This window comes from Pipistrellus kuhlii, unplaced genomic scaffold (genome assembly GCF_014108245.1).
Source record: "Pipistrellus kuhlii isolate mPipKuh1 unplaced genomic scaffold, mPipKuh1.p scaffold_m20_p_3, whole genome shotgun sequence".
Classification (NCBI taxonomy): domain Eukaryota; kingdom Metazoa; phylum Chordata; class Mammalia; order Chiroptera; family Vespertilionidae; genus Pipistrellus; species Pipistrellus kuhlii.
In genome coordinates, this window is record NW_023425529.1 from 100,830,892 (window position 1) to 100,858,780 (window position 27,889).

General features: G+C 40.6%; 1 protein-coding gene and 1 pseudogene across 5 annotated transcripts in view; one reads left to right on the forward strand and one right to left on the reverse strand.

Annotated features, from left to right (window-relative positions):
* Positions 1 to 27,889, reverse strand: part of NBEA (neurobeachin) — a 798,235-nt gene that overhangs the window by 724,439 nt on the left and 45,907 nt on the right. The window lies entirely within an intron of this gene.
* LOC118728557 lies at positions 11,187 to 11,752 on the forward strand (annotated as a pseudogene).

The following is a 27,889-nucleotide window of genomic DNA, read 5'->3' on the forward strand; positions in this document are numbered from 1 at the left end:
GAACTTCTGGGAATCCCAGAAACAACTGATAAAACAGACAGCCTCAGTCAACATAAGAGCAGAATTCAAAGAAAGCTCCCAGGGGGCACTGAACTCTAGTGAGAGGAATGCTACTTCACTTTTTTTTTTCTTTTTCTTTTTTCTTTTTTTTTTTTTTTTTCTCCTTTATTGCTTTGTTATTTCTTTCATACCTTACTTTTCTTTCCTTTTCTGGCTCTATTGCTTTTTCTTCTTTCTCCTCTTTTCTCTTGTTTTCCCTTTCTTATTTTTGTCTTTTTTTTTCTTTTTTTTTCCTTTTCATAATTTTTTCCTCTTTTTTTTTTTATACTGTTTTCCTTTTCCTATTCTTTGTTCTTATTTTTTCTCTCCCTTCTTTCCTTTCATATTCTTTTCCTTACCCTTTTCTATTCTCATATTTCTTTTATTATTCTGGTTCACCTTTTTCTATCCTAAATCTTTTATTTGTGATTGTGTATGTTGTTGTTATAAGCATCTTCTGTATGCTTTTGGTTGTTTCTTCTTTTGTTTTGTCCTGTCAGCATTGGCACAACTGCTCATACAACCTGGTCAGACTTGAAACGCACAGGTAGCCAGACTGAGAGAAAATACACCCATGAATAGGACAAAGAACAACAATCAAGATCCACTTACAACAGGAGAGCTCAAACAATCTACACAAGGAACATTCCTAGAGTATCCACCTCAGGTGATCAAAGAGACTGAATCGTCAAGTCCCACAGAACATAAGGCATCCCTCCATGAAGATTGGAAGGCATAGCTTTTCAATCTAATAATAGAAACAAATACAAAGGGAATGAAAAATGATAATAAACAAGCCCCAAATTAAAGAAAAGGAGAAATATGCTGAAAAACAGCTAAATTAAATTGGTGGCAAGCATATTAGCAGATATACAGTAGAGTTTCAAATTAAAGGTTATAATAATGTTCAAATAAACTTGGTCAGAATAACAAGGAACATAGTGGTATCTACTAACAGCATGAAAAAGAAAATAGAAACAATGAACAAGAAGCAGTTGGAAATGAAAAATAGCATATCTAACAATAAGAATAAGCAGAAAGAAATCAAAAGCAGATTGAATGAAGGAGATGGTCAAATTTGGAAGACAAGGTAAAAAACATACACTCAAAGCCAAAAGAAAAAAGAATTAATGAACAGAAGGATAGTTTAAGGGAACTATGGCACCACATGAAACATAGCAATAACCATATGATAGTGAAAGGAGTTAAAGCAAAATTAGATAAACACAATGTAAGGGGTAAAAGAAGGAGGAATCCTAGAGTTAGATGAAACCACAGAAAAACAGGATAGATAGCAGAATATCAGGATGTTTTGAAATGAAGATGTTTTTCTTGCAAGTACAAAGTAAAATGTTGCAAAAAGGCCAGAACCAATGAGAGAGTGGCACAGGAAGACAAAGAGTAGGCCTTTAGCAGATATTAGGAAAGAACAGAATGCTTCAGTGGCAACCCATCTGAATCCCCTCCCAGAGTAGAGAGCCTATGTTTGCTTAAAATAAATCCCTGCCTTGTGTGAACTTTTCTAATCCTCAAGTTTCATTCTTTGATTGCATGAGACACTACCCTTGCTTATTCCGGTATCAATAAAGTTACCAGGTGGAGCTAGTAGCAAACAGAATGTCTGAAGGAAACTGAAAACTTCCCTAACCTACTAATGGAAAAAGTCACCCAAGTACAGGAAGCAGAGAGCGTCCCAATCAAGATGAACCCAAGGAGACTCACACCAAGACACATCATAATTAAAATGGCAAAAGATAAAACCAAAGAAAGAATCTTAAAGATAGAAACAGTTACCTACAAGTGAGTCCCCATGAAGCTGTCAGCTGACTTCTTAACAGAAACACTTCAGGCCAGAAGCAATTGGAATGAAGTATTCAAAGTAATGAAAACCAAGGACCTGAACCCAAGACTACTCTACCAGCAAAGCTATCATTTAAAATTGATGTTGAAAGGAAGAGCTTCTTAGGCAAAAACAACAAAAAAGGCTAAAAGAGTACATTAACACCAAGCAAGCATTGCAAAAAACCAAACAAAACAAAATGTTAAAGGCAATGATTTAAGAAGAAACCAAGAGAAAGGAATATAAACATAAGAAGAAAAAGGGCAATAAATATGGACCAATCAATAAAAACCTTAAATGTAAATGAACTAATGTTCCAATCAAAATATGTAAGGTACCTAAATAAATAAGAAAGCATGAGCCATACATATTCTAAAAGAAACCCACTTCAGAACAGAAGATTCACACAAAATAAAAGTGAAAGGATGGAAAAAAATATTCTATGTAAATGCAAAGAGGAAAAAAAGATGGAGGAGCAATAGTGGTATCTAACAAAATACACTTTAAAACAAAGACAATAACACAAGATAAAGAAGATCACTACATAATACTAAAGGAATCATTCCAATAAGAAAATATAACCCGTATAAACATATACACACCAAACACAGAAACAACTAAATATTTAAAAACTCTTGGAAGACTTTAAGTGAGAGATAGATAGCAATACAGGAGTGCTAAGGGGGCTTTAACACCCACTAACATCATTAGATAAATATTCCAGGCCAAAACTCAACAATGAAACAGTGACCTTAAAAGACCCATTGAATCAGATAGACTTAATTGATTTTATAGAACATTTCATCATAAAATGGCAGAATATATATACATCCTTCCCAAAAGCACGTGGGTTATTCTCAAAGACAGACTACATGTTAGGACACAAAATAAGTCTTGAGAAATTCAAGAAGACTGAAACCATATCAATCATATATTCTCGAATCACAATGGCATGAAACTAGAAATCAACTAGAGTTAAAAACCTCAAAAACATTCAATACATGGAGGCAAAATAATAAGTTATTGAACAATAAATGAATTACCAATGAGATCAAGAAAGAAATTAAAAAAAAAACTTCCTGGAAACAAACAAAAATGAACATACAACAAACCAAAACCTAACGGAAGCAAAGAAAGCAGTCATGAGAGGAAAGTTCATAGCACTGCAGGTCTACTGCAAGAAATAAGAAAAAGCTCAAATACAAAATCTAACCCAACTACTAAAATAACTAAAAAGAAAACAACAGGAAAAAAACAAATAAGCAGTAGAAAATAATAAAGTTCAGAGGGGAAATAAATGAAATAGACTAAAAAAAATAGTACAAAAGATCAATGAAACCAAGAGTTGGTTCTATGAAAAGATAAGCTACATCAATATACTTTTAGCCAGACTTACCAAGAAACAAAGAGAGTATCCAAATAAATAAATTCAGAAGTGAAAGAGGCAAAGCAACAACTAGTATCACAGAAATACAAAGAATTGTAATAAACTATTTTGAACAATTGTATGCCAACAACCTGGGCACAATCGACAAATTCCAAGAAACATACAATCTTTCAAAACTGAAACAGAAAGAATCAGAAAACCTGAATAGGATAGTAATAGCTAATGAAATTAAAGCAGTGGTCAAAAAACTGCCAACAAACAAAAGTCCTGGATCAGATTGCTTCACTGGCAAATTTTACCAAACATTCAAAGAATTAACAACTATCCACGACAACCTTTTTTAAACATTTCAAGAGGATGAAAGACTTCCTAGCTTTTTATATGAGACCAGCATGATCCGAATGCCAACACCAGATAAAAAAGTTGCAAAGAAAGAAAACTATACAGCAATATCCTTGGTGAACATAGATGTTAAAATCCTCAACAAAATATTACCAAATTAGACCCAGCAATACATTAATAAAATCACACAACATGACCAAGTGGGATTTATGCTGGGATGCAAGGTTGGTTCAATATTTGTAAATCAATAAACATAATACATCATGTAAACAAAAGGAAGAAGACAAATCACATAATCACAACAATAGACAGGAAAAAAAAATTTCAAAAATATAGTGTTCATTTATGATAAAAAAAAAATAAAAGTGAGAATAGAGGGATCATACTTCAACATAATAAGGGCCATACACCTCCAGTCAATATCACAATGAATGAGGAAAAACTAAAAGCATTTTCTTTAAGATCAGGAACAAGACAGGTATTCTCTTTCACCACTGAATCAGCATAGTATTGGAAGTCTTAGCCACAGCTATTAGAAGAGAAGAAATGAAAGTCATCTAAATTAGAAAATAAAACAATATTTTAAAGAAAAAAACACTGAAAACTTCACCAAAACAACTATTAGGTTTAATAAATAAATTTGGCAAGATAGCATGATAAAAAACTAACATTCAGAAATCAATGATATTTCATATACTGAATGGCCAGATTATTACGATATCTGAACACATAATAACCTGGCCACATAACGTGTGCGTGTGTGTGTGTGTGTGTGTGTGTGTGTGTACACACACACACACACACGCACACACATATCCTATTTAATAAAAGATTAATACGCAAATTAACCATCACTCCGCTACACACACAAGCCATGTTCATCAGCCAATCAGGAGCAAATATGCAAATACACCGAACCAAGATGGCTACGCCACATAGAGCAGGAAGGAGGCTTGGGTTTCCCACGCAATGGAGGAAGCCAAACTTTCCGTCTGCCCTTGCCAGCCTAGGCCTCCACTCAAGTCTATAAAGTTTCAATGATAGAAGACACATAAATCCTAACAGAAATGGCGGCAGCCACAGAGCTAGAGAGAGCAGGAGGGAGGCTTGGGGTGCCCCTGGCGATGGAGGAAACCAAGCCTTCTGCACACCCGGGCCAGCCCAGGCCTCAACTTAAGGCTACAAATTTTCAATTATAAAAGATAAATAGCAATAGAAATGGCTGCCTCCACAGAGGAGGCATAAGGCTTGGCTCTACAATAGGCTACAAAGTTTCAATTGTAGAAGATAAATAAACCCAAGATACCAGGGCCTCTGCTTGGGTCGCCAGGGAGAGCGGCCGGCCTGCAAACCACCACAGGCCCCTCACCAAGGCCACCCCACACTCCAAGAGAACCCCCACCCTGATCCAGGACACCCTTTAGGGCAAACCAACTGGCCCCCACCCATGCACCAGGCCTATATCCTGTATAATAAAAGGGTAATATGCAGATTGACCATCACTTCAACACACAATATGGCTGCCCCATGTGGTCAAAGATCCTGCCCCTATGTGTACACAAGATGGCCAACACAAAATGGTCAACAGGAAAGGGCAGTTGGGAGGGACCAGGCCTGTAAGGGAGGGCAGTTGGGAGTGATCAAGACTGCAGGGGTAGGCAGTTAGGGTTGACCAAGCCTACAAAGGAGAGAAGTTGGAGGTGACCAGGCCTGCTGGGAAGGGCAGTTAGAGGTGATCAGGCCTGCAGGGGAGGGCAGTGAGGGGCAAACAGGCTGTCAGGAGAGCAGTTCTGCATCAATCAGGCTGGCAGGGGAGTGATTAGAGGCAATCAGGAAGGCAAGCAGGAGAGCAGTTGGGAGCCAGCAGTCCTGGATTGTGAGAGGGATGTCTGACTGCCCGTTTAGGCCCGATCCTACTGGGGTCCCAGATTAGAGAGGGTGCAGGCTGGGCTGAGGGACACACACACCTGTGCATGAATTTTGTGCACTGTGCCTCTAATATAAATATATATTACAGGCCTGGTCCGGTGCATGAATTCATGCGTGGGTGGGATCCGACCAGCCTGGCAAGTGGAAGGGGACATGGGAAGTTGGCTAGCTTGCCTGCTGGTCGAACTCCTAGTCAAGGGGTCAATTTGCATATTAGCATTTTATTATATAGGGTATACACTGAGTGGCCAGATTGTTATGCATTCAGAGATCATAATAATCTGGCTACTCAGTGTATATCTTACACCTTACACCACTGCACGAAATTCATGCACAGGGGATGGGGGGTGTCCCTCAGGCCAGCCTGCATGGTCTCCAATCTGGGACCCCTCGAGGGATGTTGGACTGCTGATTAGGCCTGATTCCACCTAAACCAGCAGTCAGTCAGACAAACCTCTCGCAACCCAAGACCACTGTCTCCTAACCACTCACCTGTCTGCCTGCCTAACACCCCCAACTTCCCTCCCCTGCTGGCCTGGTTGCCAACCAACAGCTCTCCCCTAACAGCCTGATCTTGCCCCTAACTACCCTCCCCTGCCAGCCTGATCTCACCCCCAACTGTCCTCCCTGCAGGCATGATCTCGCCCCTACTGCCTTCCCCTGCCAGCCTTGTCACCCCAATTGCCTCTACCTTAGCCCCCACCACCATGGCTTTGTCCAAAGAAGTCGGACTTCCAGAATATGGTTGGTCGACCTGGTCTAATTAGTATATTACCCTTTTATTAGTATAGATAGATTAAATAGAATAGGATTGCTTAAATGGGGGGAAGCCTTTTTCAACAGGAGGAGATGCTCTTGGCAAAGAAAAATACATAACCTCTATATCTGGATTGAGAGTGAGCCACATGCACTATACTGCCAAACTGGTTATTAAAAAGTTGAAGTGCTTTCTTACACCTTACACCAAACAGCTGTTGCCCTTAAAATCCTTCCTCAGCCCCTACCTTAGGTTCTGCTTTTGCAGTCCACCCAGATTTGGTTGGTGGAAAAAGCTCCACCTTCCAAGCAGTCATTGGTTCCTCACAGTTCACCCAGATTTGGTTCTGATTGGTCAGTTTCTATGCCAGTCAGCATCAGAAGCTCTACCTCCTAGACAGGCATTGGCTCCTCTGGGAAATCCAGAACGGCCCTACCTTCAAGTCAGCACCAGCCCTTGAGTCACACCCCCAATGCTCTATAGGGGTGTCGAACTCAATCAGAGAAGGGGCCAAAATCTAAAATCCAGCCTAAATCGCGGGCCGAATGGTTTACTGAACAGTCATAAACTGTCATTGTGATGGAAACGCAGCGGAGTGCAGTGATGACAGCGCGGTGCGGGCCACATTGCAAGGCCTGGCGGGATGGATTTGGCCCGCGGGCCTTGTGTTTGACACATGTGCTAGTAGGTGTATCTCTGGCCATACTGAGAAGTGGCACCTCAGGTCTGTGTTGGTGGCAATTTTGAATTCTCATCCCTGATCCAACCTTCTTATAGTGTGAACTCCGTGAAGGCAAGCTTTTGTCTTGTTCATTCTTAGTTCACTCATAGACTTTACCTGCGTCTCTGCATCTATGCTAGCACCGCATGGTGGCCAGGCAAACAATTGTCATCAAGATCACTGCAGATGATAGATAGATAGATAGATAGATAGATAGATAGATAGATAGATAGATAGATAGATAGATGATAGATACTAGATAGATAGCTAATGAGTTCTCAGAAAGAGAAATTTAAAAAATTAATTAAAGGGAGGAAAAGATAATAATCCCATTTATCACTGCAACAACAAAAAAATAGTATTCCTAGGAATAGACCTAACAAGGAGGTAAAAAATCTGTTCTCAGAAAACTACTTGTATAGTACATTGAAAAAGAAAATATAAAAAGATAAAAACAAATGGAAGCCTATACTGTGTTCATGAATTGAATGCATTAGCATCAAAGCAGTCTACAGATTCAACACAAACCCTATTAAAATACCAAGAGCATATTTCACACATGTAGAACAAATGTTCCAAAAATTTATGTGGAACCAAAAAATAGCCTCAGCACTCCTGAGAAAGAAAAACAAAGTTGGAAGGACAATATTGGATATCAAACTATACTAAAAAGCCACTGTAATCAAAACACCCTGATAGTGGCATAAGAATGGTAATATGGTCAATTAATATTTAACAAAGGAGGTAAGAGCACATAATGGATTAAAGATAATCTCTGAAATAAATGGTATTGAAAAAAGTGGACAAATACATGCAAAAAAAATGAAACTAAATCACCAACTTATATCATACACAAGAATAAACTCAAAATAGATAAAGAACTTAACTATAAGTTGCAAAACCATAACCCCCTCCCCCCCAAAATAGGCACTAAAATCTCACACATATCATGTAGCATTATTTTTACTGATACATCTCCTAGGCAAGGGAAACACTGGAAATATAAACAAATGGGATTACATCAAACTAAAGTGCTTCTGCACAGAAAAAAAAAAAAAAAATCAACAAAATATAAAGGAAATCTATTGTATGAGAGAACATAATCAACAATAATACATCAGATAAGGGGCTAATTTCCAAAATATATGAAGAATACATCCAACTCAACAAAAGGAAGACAAATAATCTAATTTTTAAGAAGGACAAAGAGCCCTAACTAGTTTTGCTCAGTGGATAGAACTTAAAAAAATTATCTATATATATAAAACCCTAATATGCAAATAAATGGCAGCAACAACTGGTCACTATGACGTATGCTGTCCACCAGGGGGCGCATGAGGAACGTGGTGGGATGGTGGAACAGGTGAGGGGGGATGCCAGACCAAGGTGGGACACTGGTAGCTGTCATCAGAGCAAGCATCTGGTGGTTACTAAAAAACTTTGCTCCCTCGTGCCCAGCACTTACACCTTCTACAGCGTCAGCCCTGCCACACGGGCTACCAGTGCTGAGGCATCACTTGTCCCTGCTGCGGTGCCCAGCACCGGCCCCAATCACTCTGAGCCATCAGCAGTTGCCAGCCCTGATCGCCCCTAGGGGCTTCTCCACCTCCTCCAGCTCCTAAGAGGTGATGAGGCAGCAGCTGATGCTTACACCCACTGACAGCGCCAGCCACAATTACTCCATAAGTGGGTGTGATCAGGACCTGCGCCGTCAGCACATGGGAGCCTCAGCAGCAGAAGCAGGGCTTCAGGCAGACAGGGGACCAGGAAATGTGGAGGGAGGGGCCAGGTGGGGCACAGAGGATGGGCAGAGACCTGCCCTCATGCCCACCAAACCCCGCAGTTCTTTCAGGGTGCACGAATTTGTGCACTGGGCCCCTAGTTGTATATAATGTTTGGAGAAATTTCTGCCAATATTTTTTTCTGCCCATTTAATTATCAGATTATGAGATTGTTGTTGTTTTTAAATAGTTTATTGATTTTTAGAAAGAGAGAAAGAGAGAGAGGGAGAGAGAACTATTGATGTGAGAGCACTCCCTACAGGGGATTGATCCTGTAACTCTGAAGTGATTTTGACCAGGAATCAAAACCAGCAACCTTTTGGTGCAGGGGACAACACCCAATTAACTGAGCCACTCGGGCCAATACACAGTATGTTTTTTATGATATAGAATTGTATGTGTTCTTTATTTATTTTTTAATATTAACCTTTTATCTAATATATCATTTGTGAATATCTTTTCCCATTTAGTAGGTAGGGTAAATCAAAACCACAAGACATACCACCTGTCAGAATGGCTATCATCAAAATGTCAATCAACAAATAAGATGTGTTGTTAAAGATGTGGAGAAAAGGAAACTGTCATGCACTGTTGGTATGACTGTAGACTGGTACAGCCCCTATGGAAAAGAGCATGGAGGTTCTTCAAAAAATTAAAAATAGATCTGCCATTTGACCCAATTGCTCTTCTGGGTATTTATCCAAAGAAAACAAAAACACTAATTTGAAAAGTAATGTGCAATCCCTATGTTCATTAAAGCATATAATAATCCTATATAATAAAACTTAATACGCTAAGTGTCCAGTCGACTGTTCAACCAATCAAAATATAACATGCTAATGATATGATAAGGCTGCTCAACAGCTGGTTATGATGTGCACTGACCACCAGGGAGCAGGCACCTCAACTGGTATGTTAGCTTGCTTCTGGGGTCTGACCAATCAGAACTGAGGAAGAGGGGCTGGACACACCCAGGAGTCCTCCCATGGTCCCACCACAGCTGGCCAACCTCCCATATCCCTCTCTGATCCCAATCGTGCACCAGTGGGGTCTCTCAGAAGGGCCTGCACCCTCTCGCAATCCAGGAACCCTCAGAGATGTCAGAGAGCCATTTTCAGCCCAATCCCACAGGCCAGGCTGAGGGACCCCACTGGGTGCACGAATTCATGCAACAGGCCTCCAGTTATTTATAATAACTACTAGAGGCCCAATTTGTACCAAAATTCATGCACGGGGAGGGGGGGGTTTCCTCAGCCCAGCCAGCACCCTCTCCAATCTGGAATCCCTCTCACAATCCAGGACCTCTGGCTCCCAACTGCTCGCCTGCCTGCCTTCCTGATTCCCCCTAACCAGTTCTGCCTGCCATCCTAATCACCCCCTAACCACTCCCCTGCCAGCTTGATTGATGCCTAACTGCTCCCCTGCCAGCCTGTTTGCCCCCAACTTCCCTCTGCTGGCCTGGTCCCTCCCAACTGCCCTCCCCTGCTTGCCATGTTGTGGTGGTCATCTTGTGTCCACAAGGTGGCAGGATCTTTGACCACATGGGGGCAGCTATCTTGATCTTGTGTGTTGGAGTGATGGTCAATCTACATATTACTCTTTTATTAGATAGGATGGAGGCCTGGTGCATGGGTGGGGGCCAGCTGGTTTGCCTTGAAGGGTGTCCCAAATCGGGGGGAGGAGGGGGGGGGGAGATTCCCCTGGGGTGTGGGCCAGCCTGAGCGAGGAACCTGTGGTGGTTTGCAAACTGGCCATGCCCCCCAGCAACCCAAGCAGAGGCCCTGGTATCTGGGATATATTTATCTTCTACAATTGAAACTTTGTAGCCTGGAGCAGAGCCAAGCCTTCTGCTTTCTCCATATCAGCAGCCATTTCTGTTGGGATTTATTCACCTTCTATAATTGAAACTTTGTAGCCTGTAGTGGAGGCTTAGCCGGCCAGGGCAGGTACAAAGCTTGGCTTCCTCCATTACCAGGGGAAACCCTAGCCTGCTCTCTGCAACTCCATGGCTGCCATTTTTGTTGGAATTTATCTTCTATAATTGAAACTTTATAGCCTTAAGCGAAGGCCTGGGCCTGCCAGGGTGTGCGGAAAGCTTGGCTTCCTCCATTGCCAGGGAAACCCAAGCCTCCTTCCTGCTCTCTCTGTAGCCTCAGCCATCTAGGTTGGATTAATTTGCATAATTGCTCCTGATTGGATGGTGGGCATGACTTGTGGGTGTAGCAGAGTAATTGTTAATTTGCATATTGCTCTTTTATTGGATAGGAAGATATGGAAGAAACCTAGCTGTGTTCATACACAGATGAATGGGTAATGAATTAAATAAGATGTGGCATATGTATAGAATGGAATATTATTAAAGCAATAAGGACTATGAAATTTTGCTTTTTTAGTCTCCGGCTGTGGCATCATGAAGAGCTGCCATGCCATGTCTGCCCACCTGCAATGGGTGATCATATGGAACCACTTCAGCTTCCTAATCAAGAGGAACAAGCAGATTTATGGAATCCAATAACCTAAAGGCCCACAACTATTATACTTTCACTACAATGGACATGGAGTGGTGGCCTATGGCAAAGATGTGGTAGTCCTCATGAAGCAGAGATCTGGGCAGTGAAAGCCTGCCATATCCTCCCTGTGAACCACCATCAACAAGAATGCCTAGGAGCAGAATCCAGTACATGGTCCGCAAGAACCATGTGGCCTGGATCTGAGCAGGGCTGCCAACCGTAGAGCCAGTGCCATCCTAAGCAGCCAGAAGCCTATGAAGGTGAAGAGGAAGTGGCCCTCCCCGCCAAGAGGTCCTGAGCACTCCGTCACCCCAAAGCAATAAATATATAAGCCAACCTTCCTCAAAAAAAAGAAAGAAATATTGCCTATTGTGACAACACTGGATGGACCTAAAGTGTATTATGCTAAGTGAAATAAGACAGAGAAAGTAAATTACATGAGAAATCATTTTTAAAAAGTAAGAAAAAAAACAAAATTATAGAAATGAACAACAAACTAGTTGCCAAAGGAGAAGAGGGTGAAGGGAACAGGAGAAAAAGGTAAAGCTGATTAAGAGGTACAAATCTCCAGTTGTAATGTAACTAGGGGCCCAGTGCAAGAAATTTGTTCTGGGGAAAGGGGTATCCCTCAGCCCAGCCTGCTTCCTCTCTAATCTGGGACCACCCCTCAAGGATGTCTGACGGATGGTTTAGGCCCGGTCCCACACAACCTCCTCCCACAACAATCAGGGACTGCTGGCTCCCAACTGCTCACCTGCCTGCCTGCTTGATCACCCCTAACCAATCTGCCTGCTGGTCTGCTTGCCCCCAACCGCATCCCCCTGCTAGCTGCTCACCCCTAACTGCCTCTGCCTTAGCCCCACCACTATGGCTTTATCCCAAAGGACGTCCGGAAGGTCTCATGGTCTAATTAGCATATTACCTTTTTTATTAATATAGATTAATCCATGGGGATACAGTGTATAGCACAAAGAATATGTTAATATCTGATGACTTAGCACAGTGACAGATGGTTTCTAACCTAATTATGATTATCATACAATAAGGTAAAAAATGTGGAATCAATATGTTGTGCACCTGAAACTAATATAATATTTCATGTCAAGTGTACTTAAATAAACATTTTTAATACTGCATAAAAATGTGGAGTATGAAATGCTTACTTGAAATATATTATTTTCTAAAAGTACTAAGGTTTATAATTACTAGCAATTTAGGTATTATTTACATTTTAAAATATAGTCTATTTTGAAATCTTAGTTATTAGTTAAGATCATATATATATATATATATATATATATATATATATATATATATTCATACATATATACCTAAGCATAGCTACCTTTCGATTGATAGCTATGATGCGCACTGAGGGCAGATGCTCAATGCATATGAATGAATATATGGAACAGACTGATGAATCGCAGAGGAAAGGTGGGAGGCGGGAGGGCAGGAAGAAATTAACCAAAGATCTTATATGCATACTAGAGGCTCACTACATGATTTTTGTGCACCAGTGAGTTCCCTGGGCCTGGCCTTCAGGGTTCGGGCCAAAACCAGATATCCCCTGAGGGATCCCGAATTGTGAGAGGGCACAGGCCAGGCCGAGGGACCCTACCACTGCATGAATCCATGCACCAGGCCTCTAATCCTATATAATAAAGTCTAATATGCTAAATGTCCAACTATTCACTTGACCATTCGACTACTCATTATGATGCACATTGACCCTGACGAGTAGGTTAGCTTGCTGTTGGGGTTGGGCCAATTAGGATTGGGTGAGATGGGCTGGACACATTCTGGTGCCCTCCTGTGGTCCCTCCCCAGCCCTGATCATGCACTGGTGCAAAGGGCCCCACAGGTGCACAAATTTTTGCACCAGCCTCAAGTATGAAATAATTCAATGTTAATTAATTAGATCAAACTGGACTATTATCAACCAGCTGGACTTTTTTTATAATTTACTTATCTGGATAAACTCAATTCTAAACATTACTTTTATTACCCCAATTTAACATCCCAGGTTCAGTTTCCTCTACTTCCCATTTCCTACCTACTGCCATAAGGAACACTACTGTTATGCCCTCGGTCACACCATTTAAAATTCTTCATTTATGGTATTAACTAGTCATGATATAGATTTCTCTCCCAACTCTTAAATTTGTTAACTTCCATTACACCTCTAAACCTCAGTTAGACTTAATCCAGAAAGCCTTCCCAGTAACCACAAAAATGACCTTTTCCTGCACTCCCATATGAGCCATCCACATCAGAAAACATTACATGATATCCTAGATGCTTAGAAATTTCTTTCTTAACCCCCACATTACATTAATCATTGTAGAGGTAAAGGACCATTTCTAACTATTCTCTATATCTGTATCATTAGCACACTTCCAGGCCCATGTAAAATATTCAATATTTTAAATGGAAGATGGCAGGATGGGAGAACATGGAGGATGAAAGTAGGCTGGTTAGAAGGCTTCACTAATCCATAGTCAATCACCAAGTTGTATGCCAGCTTTTCTACTATACTCTTTTCTCCTTCAGCAATGAATTACTTTTATTGCCACTGAACATTTTTAATGCCCCAGAGATTACCACAAAGAAAAAGAAACTGTTTTCTCATTGTTTTTTATACCTCTCAATTGCCTTACATTGTTTCCTATTACATGGAAAATATGTAAGGTTCCATAGGCAAAATTGATGTTTGTAATTATTAAGACATTAAATATACCACGCACAATTTTTAGTTGTTAAAATCAGTCTTAAATATATTTCCACTTCCAGTTTTTATTTTGAAGTAAAATCAGTTTACAACATCTTCCTTTGAGAGTGACATCACCAAAAAATGGCAGTGTGGGCAATTCCAGGGCTTATGTCCTCTGTAAAAAACTAATGAGCTGGCAAAAAAATGTCAGAATGAACTTCTGAAGAATTCTGGAATCAAATAAAAAATATACAACAATCATGGGAAGACTTGATGAAGAGAAACTACTGTTTTGTGCTAAAAAGCATTGTCTCATCATCACTGACGACAATCATGAGGACAACAGCCTGTACTCTGTGGGTTACTAGTACCACAAGAAGCAGTAGGGTCCTTATTCTCAAAGAGCTGTGTTTGAGGTGATCAAGTACCTGAGAGCTCCCTAAAAGACACATGCAAAGTATGCCTTTTGTTTCACAGAACTCGGAATATCTCCACAACTTGGACACTTTTGCTGAAAACATTTAATGCCACAGGTATTAAGTGTATCAGCCTATAACAAGAGACAACATTGATATAATCTAAATTATAAGGCTTTTCAATTATTAATTTCTAAACAACTTATTTTTCAAGATAAAGCTATATCTATCAGCAACTTTACAAAGAAAAAGGTGGAAACATCATTAAAAACCATTATTTTATGAATATTTAGTATGTGCTGAGTAATTTACATATATAGATAGCTTCATGTAATTCTCATGACTCAATGAAATGACTATCCCAAACAAGTAAGTTGAAGTTGGCGTAAGTTAAGTTGGCAAGGTCCAAAAGCTAGTCATCATCAGAATGTATCTTATCTTAACAATATCATAAAGAATTAAGAAGTATATCTATACCAGAAAAAACACATCCAAAACATAAAGATGTACCTTTACCAGTCATCAAACCATCCAGGTTGGCTGTTAAATGTTAGCATAAAAATAAAAAACTTTTAGATAAGTGTTTAGTAAATCACAAAAAATATTCTATAATTCAGACATGGATGTAATAATAAGTTAATGATACTGAACCCAGCTAACAAACTAAAGCAATAAAAATAAAAAATTATTGTTTATTTCCTATTTCCTTCACACCAGTCCTCTCTACAGGTAATTAATATTGACAATATTTCCATAGTGTAGAAATAACTATACTCAAGAGTATAATGAATACTATTACAAATACAACCCAAAAAACTTCAGGGAAGGATGAAAAATAAAGGGAGCAACTTCAAATAATAAGTGCCTTCTTTAAAGTGTATTTTTAAATAACATGCAGTATAAACCACATTTATAACTGTTTAATATGAGTATAACAAACAGATAAAAGTACAACTAGTAGCTCTCAGCCAACTGACATGTAAAAAGAATTAAAAATTAGAAGTTCTACATGTTAAACTACAAAATGCTTTTAAATTCTAACCTATAACCTAACAATGAAAACCCTAAGGAAATCCTAAAATTATATAGAGTTGTAAACTTGAAAACTATATAATGTTATGAATAAATGTTACCCCAATAAATTCAAAATGTAAAAAAAAAAATAAAGCAAACCCTAAGCAAAAAAGAAAACCCTTAGAAATCTATTTCATAAATGAAAACAAAATAGTCTTCTGCAGATAAATAAAAACTGAGAGAACTAATTGCCTGCATACTTCACTACAAGAAATGTTAAAGTTACTTCTTCCAGCAGAAGGAAATGTTATCATATGGAATTTTGAAATTCCACAAAAAAATGAGGAATGCCATAACTATTAAGTCTGTTGTTAAATATAAAATATTTTTTCTTATTTTTAAAAACCCTTATAATAAAACTATTTAATGCAAAAAAAAGAACAGCACATTAAGAAATTTATAACACATGTAGAAGTAAAAACAATGATAACAAAAGTACAAAGAACAGGAAAGGGAAAATATAAGTACACTTTTAAAAGGTTCTAATTCCATACCTGAAGTGGTATATTATTTGAAGGTAAAAAATTATACTTAATAATGAATATTGTAAACTAGAGAAACACTAAATTTTAAAAAAGAAATTCTAAAGTTCTTAACAGATACCTCACTGAAGAAGATATACAAATTATAAATAAGCTTATGAGAAGATATTCCACATCAAAGAAATGCAAATTAAAACAACAATGAGATACCACTACACACCTACTAGAATGACCAAACTTCAGAATAATGACAATTCCAAATGCTAGTGCAAAAGTGGAGCAATAAGAACTCTCATTCTTTGCTGCTGGGAATGCAAAATGGCACAGCCACTTTGAAAGACAATTTAGTAGATTTTTTTCAAAACTAAATATACCATAGAATCCAGCATTGTGACACCTGGTATTTACTTAAAATGAGACAAAAATTCATGTCCACACAAAAATATGCACAGGGGCATTTATAGTAGCTTTATTCATAACTGTCAATACTGCAAAGCAATCAAGAAGTCCTTCAGTAAGTGAATGGTATATTCAGATAACAGAGTATCATTTAGTAACATACACACACACACACAAAAAAAAAAAATCACGATTCTATCAAATCATAAAAAGACATGGAGTAAATTTAATAACATAGTATTAAGTACAGAAGCCAGCCAAGACCGGTTTGGCTCAATGGATAGAGTGTCGGCTTGGGGACTGAAGGGTCCCGGGTTCGATTCCCGTCAAGGGCATGTACATGGGTTGCAGGCACACCCTGGTAGAGGATGTGCAGGAGGCAGCTGATCGATGATTCTCTCTCATCGATGTTTCTAACTCTGTATCCCTCTCTCTTCCTCTCTGTAAAAAATCAATAAAATATATATTTTTTAAAAAAGTACAGAAGCCAATATGAAAAGGCTATAAAATGTTAAATTCCAACAGATGAGATTCTAAAGAAGGCAAAACTATGGAGACAATAAAAAGATCAGTGGTTGCCAGGGGATTTTGAAGAAAGACATAGGTGAAGCAAAGATTTTTTTAGAGCACTGAAAATATGATACCATAATGGTGTGTATATGTCTTTATATATTTGTCAAATACATAGGTTGTAAAACATTTAGATTGAGCTATAAGATTAACTGGACTTTGGGTGATTATGATGTATCTATGTAGGTTTCTTGATTATAACAAAAGTACCACTATCTTGGGGGATGTCGATAATGGGAGAGGCTATGCATGTGTGGAGGTAGGGTATATATGAAAAATCTATGTAGTGTCCCCTAAATGTTTCTATGAATCTAAAACTACTAAAAAAGTTAGTCTTAATTTTTTTCAAAAAAAATCTTAAAGAAACAAGAAGGTATAACTAATATATCAATAGTACATCTATACTAATAGAAGGGAAATATGCTAATTAGACCAAATAGACCAGACGTCTTCTGGACATCATTCCAGACAACCTTCCAAACCACCCATAGCACCTCGCCCAGGCAGGCCCCACCTCCCAGCAGGGATCCCCATCAACCCAACCCAGGGTCCCTTTCAGGGAAGGCTAGCCATCCTCACCCCTGCACCAGGCCTCTATCCTATAGGGTAATATGCAAATTGATCCTAAGAGCAGAAAGACCGGAACAGCAGCTATGCTAGGATCAGTCACTATGCTACTATGAGGCGCACTGACCACTTGGTCCCTTTTCCGGGCTGGCAAGCTCCAATCACCTGATGGCCACCACAGCAGGGGCGGCGCCAGCAAGTGGGTGGAAACAGTTGACCGCTTGGTCCCTTTCCCCAGTTGTCAGGCACTGATCACCCGATGGAGAACAGGGAAGCAGGGGTGGGTGGCAGCAGGGGCGAGGCTGGCTGTGGGTAGCTGGAGAAGATGACCCTGATTGCAGGCCAGGCCTAGAGACTGTATCTTCGCATAAATTTTGTGCACCAGGCCTCTAGTATCAAATAAAATTATAGCGAATATTCAACTAATTACAAACGGGATATGAAAATGGAAAAGACAAAAAGAAAATAGAGAAATGATAAATACAAAGTAAACTAGATGCCCAATGCACAGATCTGTGCACCCATGGGTTCCCTCGGCCTGGACAGCGGGATTGGGCCAAAACTGACTCAACATCCCAGAGGGGTCCCAGATTGTGACAGGGCACAGGCCAGACTGAGGAACCCCAACAGTGCACAACTGTGGCCGGGGAGGGACCACGGCAGGGCTCCAGGGCATGCCAAATCCCGACCGGCCAGACCCCAGCAGTAAGCTAACCTACTAATCAGAGCATCTGTACCCTGGTGATCAATGCATGTCACAGAGACCAGTCAAATGGTTGAATGCAGTGTAGGGGACCATGGGAGGTTAGTCAGCCATGGAAGGTTGGCTGTGGGAGCACACTGACCACCAGGGGCCAGCTCCTACATTGAGCACCTGGCCCCTAGTGTCAGTGTGCATCATAGCAATAGGTCATTCATTCGTTCAGTCACTTAGGCTTTTATATATACAGATAGCAAAGGTAGCTAACTGAAATATGGCCATATTAATCAACTGCATTAAATGTAAATAATCTGAAGCCATCACTTAAAAGGTAGAAATTGTAGTTGTGTAAAACTATAGCAAGCTCCAACAATATAAACAAAAACAAAAAATCAAAACTGTAGAAGTCAAAAACTTTTTCTCAAAGGGCAATACAGTAAAAATCTTAGACTTCCAGATCACTTGACCTCTATCATAACTATTAAATTGTGCATTTTTTAGTTAAAAACAGCCCCATATAATATCTAAATGACAAAATGTGACTGTTGTTCAGTGTAAATTGCTATTTCTAGAACCAGGGAGCTAGCACATGAGCAATAGTTTAGTGATAATGGAAAAAATAAAATGGAATAAACTTTTCTAAGACAGTCACATAAAATAGTCAGGAACCTATGCACATCTTGTGCCTAAGTTTCGAGACCTGCTATCAAGTTGCTAACCTGTTGTTAATTCAGACTAAGGCTGAGTCATAAATATCCTGGAACAATTGCTGCAAGGACTAGACCTCCTTGCATTTTTTACATATCTCTTTTGCATAATAGAACTAACCAATCCCTGTTAAACTAACCAGCAATCTTTAATTTGCATGGATGAACCCCAATTATGGTTATGCCTTATAAGCTCTGCTTGTCCTTGTTCTCTGGAGCACAATTTAGCTTGCTACGAGAATCTGTCTTCCAGGTTATTTTTGCTCAAATAGTTTTTGTTTTCTTATTACAGGCTGAATTTTTTCTTTGGTTAACACTGCAAATTAATGAATTAAAGAATAAAGAATAAGGTTAAAAGTAAAAGAATGTACAAAGATATAGGATACAAACACATGCTGTAGCAAAAAAAAAAAAAAAAGGATGTACAGTAGCTATATTAATATCACAAAAAGTTGACTTGACATAAGAAAAATAACCAGAGACTTTCCACAAGGAGATAGAGATTGATTCATCCAAATAAGATAGTAATCCTAAGTATGAATTCATATAATAGAACTTCAAAAAGCAGGAAGGAAAGCCTAATACAAGTAAGTTAAATAGACAAATCTGCAATTTTAGTTGCAAATTTCAACACCTCTCTTTCATTAGTTGATAATAATTTAAAATAAATCAGAAAAAATACAGAAGACTTAAATAATATTATCAACCAACTTGTAGAAACATCCAACAACAGTAGAAACATATCCTTTTCAAATGTACATCAAATATTCACAAGACAAGAAATCTAGGGATGTAAAAAAATTTCAATGAAGGTCACAATTCTGATCACAGTAGAATTAAAGCAAAAATATACATCAGGAAAAAAGAAAAAGCACTTAAACATTTTTAAAATTTTAACTGCGTGAAAATGAAAACACAACATGTCAAAATTTATGGGATGGGAACAAAACAGTGCTTCAGGGAAATTTATACCATTAAATTCTAATATTACTAACAAAGAAAGATTTTAAATAAAATCACCTCAGTTTGCACATTAAGAACTAAAAAAAAAAAAAAAAAAAAAAAGAGAGAGCAAATTATACCCAAAGCAAGACAGAAAATTTTAACTAAAAATTTTAAAAAATCAAAGGTATTTTAAAGTATCAAAAACAATAGAGAAAAATTATGAAACCAAATCCTGGTTCTTCCACTTATTTAGCAAGATGACTCAAAGTGTGTGTATTGGGAGTGGAAATGAAGGGTAGAAAAAACCTGACAGAAATACAAAGAAGTACAAATAAAGAAGGCATCACTATAGATCATATGTATACTCAAAGGATATGTGATCCTTCAAATAAAAAAGGTATGCCTGTAAGTTTGACAACTTAAATCAAACATATATCATTTGAATAATGCAAATAAGCATGCGTAAGAAGAAGTAAAAAAATGTAACTAGTCCTATGTCCATCACAGCAATTAAATTTGTAGTTACAAACCTTCCCACAAACAAAACCCCAGATCCAGATGACTTCACAGGTGAATGCTATCAGTTACTTTTAAAAAAAAATTACTACCAATTTTACACATATTTTTCCTGAAATTTTAAAAAGAGAGAACACTTCTAAACTCATTTTCTAGGCCAACAATACCATGATAATAAATCCAGAAAAATATATGAGAAAAAAATAAAAACTAGAGACTAACAACCCTCATGAATATAGACACACACAAAAATTAGTAAATATATAAATGGATAGCAGGTTTAGTTTACTAATCAACATGCCAAACAATGTTATTCACCATATGAACACACTAAAAACCATAAGACCATCTCAAAAGATGTAGAAAAATCACTTTAAAAGATTTAAAACAATTTATTAGAAAAACTTTCAACAAACTAGGAATATAAACTTCCTCAAACTGATAAAAGGCATGTATGAAAAACCTACAAGTAACATGATGCTTAATGGTGAATGACTACATATTTTTAAGGACTAAAATAAGGAAGTGTTTTCTCCAACTGCTCATATTCAGCATTATACTTAACTAGAGGCCCCGTGCACGAAAATCTGTACACAAGGAGAGGGTTCCCTCAGCCTGGCCTGCCCCCGCTCACACTTGGGGAGCTCTCACAGGATGTCCTACTGACAGCTTAGGTCCACCCCTCTGCGGGAGGCGACTGGCCGATTAGGTATATAGATATTTTCTGGAGGCAGCATGTATTCCTTCCTTATTTCTTTCCTCTGTGGTTAGAGAACAGGGGACTAAAAGGTCAAGACAAAGGGGCTTTTATGAGGGAGAGGGAGAGGGAGAGGGAAAGAGGGGGGGGGGAGAGGGAGGGGGAGAGGGAGGGGAAGAGGGAGGGGGAGGAGGAGAGGGAGGGGGAGAGGGAGGGGGAGAGGGAGAGGGAGAGGGAGAAGAGGGGCAGGAGAAGAGGGGCAGGGGGAGAGGGAGAGGGAGAGGGAGGGGGAGAGGGAGAGGAGGGAGGGGAGAGGAGAGGAGAGGGAGAGGGAGAGGGAGAGGGAGAGGGAGAGGGAGAGGGAGAGGGAGAGGGAGAGGGAGAGGGAGAGGGGGAGGGGGAGAGGGAAGGGGAGGGGGAGGGGGCTGGGGAAAGTCTAGACACATTTCCTTCTATTGTCCTCTCTTCCTCTGGCCCCGGGCCTCGGATAACCAGAGCCCAGGACAGTGGGGTTCACTCCCTCACTTCTCAGCTGAATGTACAACAACCTCACATTCTAAGCGGAGCTGTTTTCAAGTGAATAAAGTGCTGGGAATCCACAGCTCCCAGCCTCTCCCCTTTTGGTTTCCTCCTTGGGTCAGTTGCAAAGTTCACCAAGACACTGAAGCAGCTCTGCCCTCGTAGTTCTGCACTGGTGCTCGCCCGACCCCACTAGGCACTCTTCCTTGAGTCTCCAGGCCCACAGTCTGCCCTCAGGGAGATAGCCCGGAGCCCATTCCCCCAGGCAGGTGGGGCAGGGCGTTGGCCTGGAGAGCTGGAGAAAGATGGCAGAGTAACAGTTGGTATGAACTGGAGCCTGCTCAACCAGACTTCCTAAGCTCCACACAGGGCCCAGGCCAGGCCCCTTCTCTGCGTGGGGAGGACACCAGCTGAGGTCCCTTCCGTGCACTCAGTGCCCTCCTCCCCATTTCACCACCAGGGGTGGGAGCAGCACACCTTTGATGCTCTGGTCCCTGCCAGTCAGGCAGGCAGCAGCACAGGTAGTATGGCCTAGGACATTAGCAGCTGTGAGCCTCCTCCTTCTGCCTGAAGTGCAGGGCAGGGTCCAAGGCCAACCACGGAGGCAGGCGTGGGGCCAGGGCACGGCGGGCCTGGGCGCATGGCAGTCTGTGCACACCAACTCCGGCTCTAGGCCACCAGGATCCCACCGAGCAGCAGTGGTGGCGCAGCAACCTATGGTGAGGCCCCTCACCCCTCCCCTCAAAGCTTCCCCTGGGCACCTTGCATGGAGAGGCCGACTGCCACTGAGCCCCTGCCTGGCCCGGTGGCCTCAGGCTCCCACTGGCTCCACCAAAGCTAGACTCTGGCTTGGATGGCCTCCCCTATTTCCATCCACCAGTTGGGAGTGGCCTCCGCCTCCACGGCAACATGTAGTTAGCATTGGGCAGGCCTGTGCATGCCTGCTCTAGAAGCGGAAGTCTCCGCAGCCTTTTCCACCCACCAGCTCCTGCCCGGTCATGTCTTGGGCACCATAATGGACAAATTAGCATATTACCTCTTTATATGTATAGATATACACATACAAAATTAAGATTTTTTTTCAAAAAAGAAAGAAAACAAAATCCTACACAGATACAGAAATGTATAATTTTAAAGGTTAAAAAATATGAATTCCACCCAAATTTTTACACAATTCTAATCAAACTGTGGCAATCTTTTTGTTAAAAATTTACTGATTCTAAAATGTATATGAATAGCCGAAACTGGTTTGGCTCAGTGGTAGAGCATCGGCCTGTGGACTGAAAGGTCCCAGGTTCGATTCCAGTCAAGGGCATGTACCTTGGTTGCAGGCGCATCCCCAGTGGGGGTTGTGCAAGAGGCAGCTGGTCGAAGTTTCTCTCTCATCGACGTTTCTAGCTATCTCTCTCCCTTCCTCTCTGTAAAAAATCAATAAAATATATTAAATAAATAAATAAAATGTATATGAATAATAAACAATAAAAGGGCCGATAATAGCTAAAACAAATCAGAAACAGAATGAATTGGAGAGGCGCTAAACTACCAGATTTTGAGTTTACTACAAAGCCACAAAAATCAAGACAGTAGTATTGTTATAAGACTAAGCATATGCATTAATACCAGATAGTCCAGAAATAGACCCACACAATAAAAAAATAAATCAATAGATGATCAACTGGTTATAGACAAAGATATCAAGATAAATAATGGGGAAAGAACAGTATCCTGCCTAATAAAGAATGAATATGCTAATTAACCCCTATGCCATCACAAAGATGGCGGCACCCACAGCCAATAAGAAGGGAATATGCTAATGTCTGCCACACCCTAAAAATGGTGGCACCCACAGCCATAAGATGGCAGTGCCCAGTCCCCTCAGGCCTGCCGGGGCAGCAGCACGTGGGCAAGGCCAGGCTCGCTCCCCAAACTCCCTCCAGAATCTCCCAGTCCCCTAAGACCCCCAGCTGCCCAGGGCCGGCCCAAGGCGCAGGCAAGCCTTGGATGGTGGCTGCCCAGCCATCCAGGGCTGACCAGACGTGCAGGTAACCAGGGCTGGCCAAGGCTTGCGCTGCCAGCAGTGGCAACAGCAGAGGTGTGATGGGGCATTGCCTTCTGCTGATCACCAGGTCACCTCAGGCCCCTGAGGGACTGTGAGAGGGGGCAGGCCGGGCTGAGGAACGCCCCACCCCCTCTTGCATGAAATTTCACGCACTGGGCCCCTAGTATATAAATAGTGAGGAAAAACTGGACATTCATATGCCAGTAGATGAATCTGGACTCTTTAACAGTTAAACTTATAAAAATTCTAAGAAAAATCTTAACTTTTTAATTAGGCAAATATATTTTAAACAGGCCACAATGGACAACATGTATATGAAAACACTGATAATCTGGACTTCTGTAAAATTAATATACTGTTAAAAGAATGAAAAGACAAACCACAGCATTAAAAGAATTATTTAGAAATCATGTTGTAATAAAGGAATTGTATCTAGAATATGTAAAGAGTTCTCACCCATCTGGTGAGGCTTAGTGGGTGAGCACTGACCTATGAACCAGGAGGTTTAATTCCCAGTCAGGGCACATGTCTGGGTTGCAGGTTCAATCCCCAATTGGGAGCATGCAAGAAGCAGCTGATCAATGATTCTCTCTCATCACTGATGTTCTCTCTCTCTCTCCTTCTCCCTTCTTTCCCTTCTTCTCAGAAATCAATTAAAAAAAAAATTTTTTAAAGTGCTCTCACATATTACTATTAATAACCCAATTTCTTTTTAAAATGGGAAAAGATAAAACCATATTTCAAAAAAGGTATTAAAATGTCCTCTAAGCAAATAAAAAGATATTAAACATCATTTGTTACTAAGAAAATGAAAATTCAGAGTAATGGAAGATGGCACATAGGTAACATGGTACTCTCTGCCTCCCACAACCACATCAAAATTACAACTAATATACAAAACCACCATCATCCAGAACTAACTGAAATCTAGCTGAATGGAAGTCCTACAACTAGAGAAGAAAAGTAGGAAGCACAATGATACTAAGGTAGGAGGGGCAGAGGTGCTGAACAGGCTGGCACAACAACCATGTGTGGCTTGTTTTTAATTGGGAGAGAGATTTTGGCTAAGGAGGTCTCCTGTAAGGAGCAGGGGATCCCAGCCCCAAAACAGGCCCCCAGGCCAGGGTTCCAGAGCCAGAAAGAGAATTCCATCACTTTGCGCTGTAAAAACCTGTGGAGATTGTGACATGGAGGCTACCGGAGACCCAAATAGTTCCTCTAGAAGGGCCATTGCAGAGAATTATTTGGACTCACTCCCAATGAGCTCCAGGGCAGGGGCAGCAGTTTGAAAGAATCCAGAGGTCCTTCTAGAGGTCCTCTAGAGGTCATTGTCAACATCTGAAACCTTCTCCCTGTAACCCCCTCCCTGCATGCGCATGCGAGCACACACACACACACACACACACACACACACACACGAGAGAGAGAGAGAGAGAGAGAGAGAGAGAGAGAGAGAGAGAGAGAGAGAGAGAGAGAGCGCGCGCGCGCACGTGAGCCCTGACTGGCAAGCATGATATCTGAATCTTACTTGGTACTCACAGTTTTCCCTGCCATGGTGATTCTCTTGAAATCTGCCCCATCAAATTTATAGTCCCACCCAAGTTGACTGCAGCAGCTTTTCCATATGAATAGCCTATACTGCCTCAGGCTTCAGGTTTTACTAAAATCTCTCCAACAATTAGCAGCCAGACTCAGGATGCCCCATATTTCTTGATAAGCAGCCTCAAGCCCAGCCTCGCTTCAAAATTTGGCCTCTCCTGGGTACCTCCAAGCACAACACAAGCAGCCACCATTTGCAGATTGCTCTATAGCTCCTGCCAGGTAGCCCACAGCAGGACACAGGCATGGCTGACACTGCTCCTCCCAGGAAGCCCCAGAGCCAGTGGGGGACAGATCATGCCAGATTACAACTCGACTCAACCACACTTCAGGGGCAGACTTGGTGAGCACAAAAGACCCACTGAAGCAAGTCCTGCTCCGTAAGAGTTTCTCCTACATACCAGTTCTTCCATTTTAGACAAAGCTGGTCCTCACAGCCAATTGGCCTGGAGATCAATTTTTCCCAGTGATATCAATAGCAAACAAAGCTCAACTACAACAAGACAGTACACAGCCTACACTGGAGTACACCAATAGTGTCTACCTCAGGTGACTGAAGAAGCTGTGCCACTGGGCCTTCAGGACACCTACTACTCAAGGCCACTCTATCAAATCCAGGAGACATAGAAGCTCTACTTAATACATAGAAACAAACACAGGGAAGCAGCCAAAATGCAGTAAAAGAACTAAATGAAATGGAAACAATCAAAACTACTGGATACAGAGTTCAAAACAATGATTATAAAGATTCTCAAGGAACTTAATGACAGCTTCAAGGGACTTAAATAGAATTTCAAGGATCTTAGTGAGAATATCAAAGACATGAAAAAGGACCAGTCAGAAATTAAGTATACACTAACTAAATAAAGAATAATTTATAGGGAATCAACAGAAGAGAAGAGGTCACCAAGAGTAAAATCAGTGATTTGGAAAATAAGGAATCAATAAATACCCAATCAGAAGTTCAAAAAGAAAAAAGAATCCAAAAATATGAAGATAGTGTAAGGAGCCTCTGGGACTACTACAAGTGTACCAACATTCACATTATGGGTGTGCCAGGAGAAGAGAAAGCTCAAGATAATAAAAACCTATTTGAAGAAATAATGACAGAAAATTTCCCCTATCTGGTGAAAGAAATAGACTTACAAATCTAGGAAGTGCAGAGACTCCCAGACAAAAGAAACCCAAAGAGGCCCACACCAAGACACATCATAATTAAAATGCCAAAGGTTAAAGACAAAGAGAGAATCTTAAAAGCAGCAAGACAAAAGCAGTTAGTTACCTACAAGGGAGTGCCTTTGTAACTGTCAGCTGATTTCTCAACAGAAACTTTGAAGGCTAGAAGGGAGTGGCAAGAAATATTCAAAGAGATGAATAGTAACTACAGGCAACTAAGATTAGTCTACCCAAAGTGGTAAATAGCAAGGACCTGGAATCAAGATTACTCTAACCAGCAAAGCTATCATTTAGAATTGAAGGTCAGATAAAGAGATTCACAGACAAGAAAAAGCTAAAGGAATTCATCACCACCAAACTAGTATTGATAAAATGTTAAAGGGTATTCTTAAAGAAGAAGGAAGAGTAAGAAAGAAGAGAAAGAGGAAAAAGAAGAGGAAGAGGAAGAGGAAAAGGAAGGAGGAGGAGGAGGAAGAGAAAGAGGAGGAGGAGGAGGAGAAGGAAAGGAATAAAATGGCAATAAATACTATCTATCAACAATTGAACCTAAAAATCAAAATAAACAAAGAATCTAATGAACAAAACTAACTGATGAATAAAATATAAGCAGAGGCATGGAAACATGGAACAGACTGACAAAAGTCAGAAGCGGGGGGGGGGGGGGGGGGGGGGGCAGCCAATAGGGTGGTGAAGGCCTAGGATGGTGCGGGAACCAGGTGGAGGGAGACACTGGGGAAGAAAAGTGGAACATCTGTAATACTCCTAATAATAAAGTTAAAAAACAAAAATGAAAATCAAACCCTAATTAAGCTACAATACACACCCAAAAAAATTCAAAATTCAAATAAAAAAGATTGGCCATACCAAGTAGAGTATATGAAACAGTTGGAACTACAGCACATTTTTTAGTGTTAATACAAAATGAAACAGCTACTTTTGAAAATAATTTGGCAAGTTTCTTATAATGTTAAACATGTATTTATCCATATAACCCAACAGTTCCAGTCTTAATATTTACTCACAGGAAATAAAAACAAAGGTTCATGAATTTTTACTAATCCTACCTAATAAAAGAGTAATATGTAGATTGACTGTCACTCCAACACACAAAATGGCTGCCCTCATGTGGTCAAAGATCCTGCCCCCATGTGGACACAAGATAACCACCAAAAGATGGCCAGCAGGGGAGGGCAGTTGGAAGGCACCAGGCCTGCAAGGGAGGACAGTTGAGAGCAATCAAGCCTGCAGGAAAGGGCAGTTAAGGATGACCACGCTGGCAAAGGAGAGAAGTAAGGGGCAAACAGGCCTGCAGAGAAGAGCAGTTCAGGAGGACTAGACCTGCAGAGGAGGGCATTTAGGGGCAATCAGGCTGGCAGGGAGTGGTTAGGGGGTGATCAGGCTGGCAGGCAGGAAAGCAATTGGAAGCCAGCAGTCCTAGATTGTG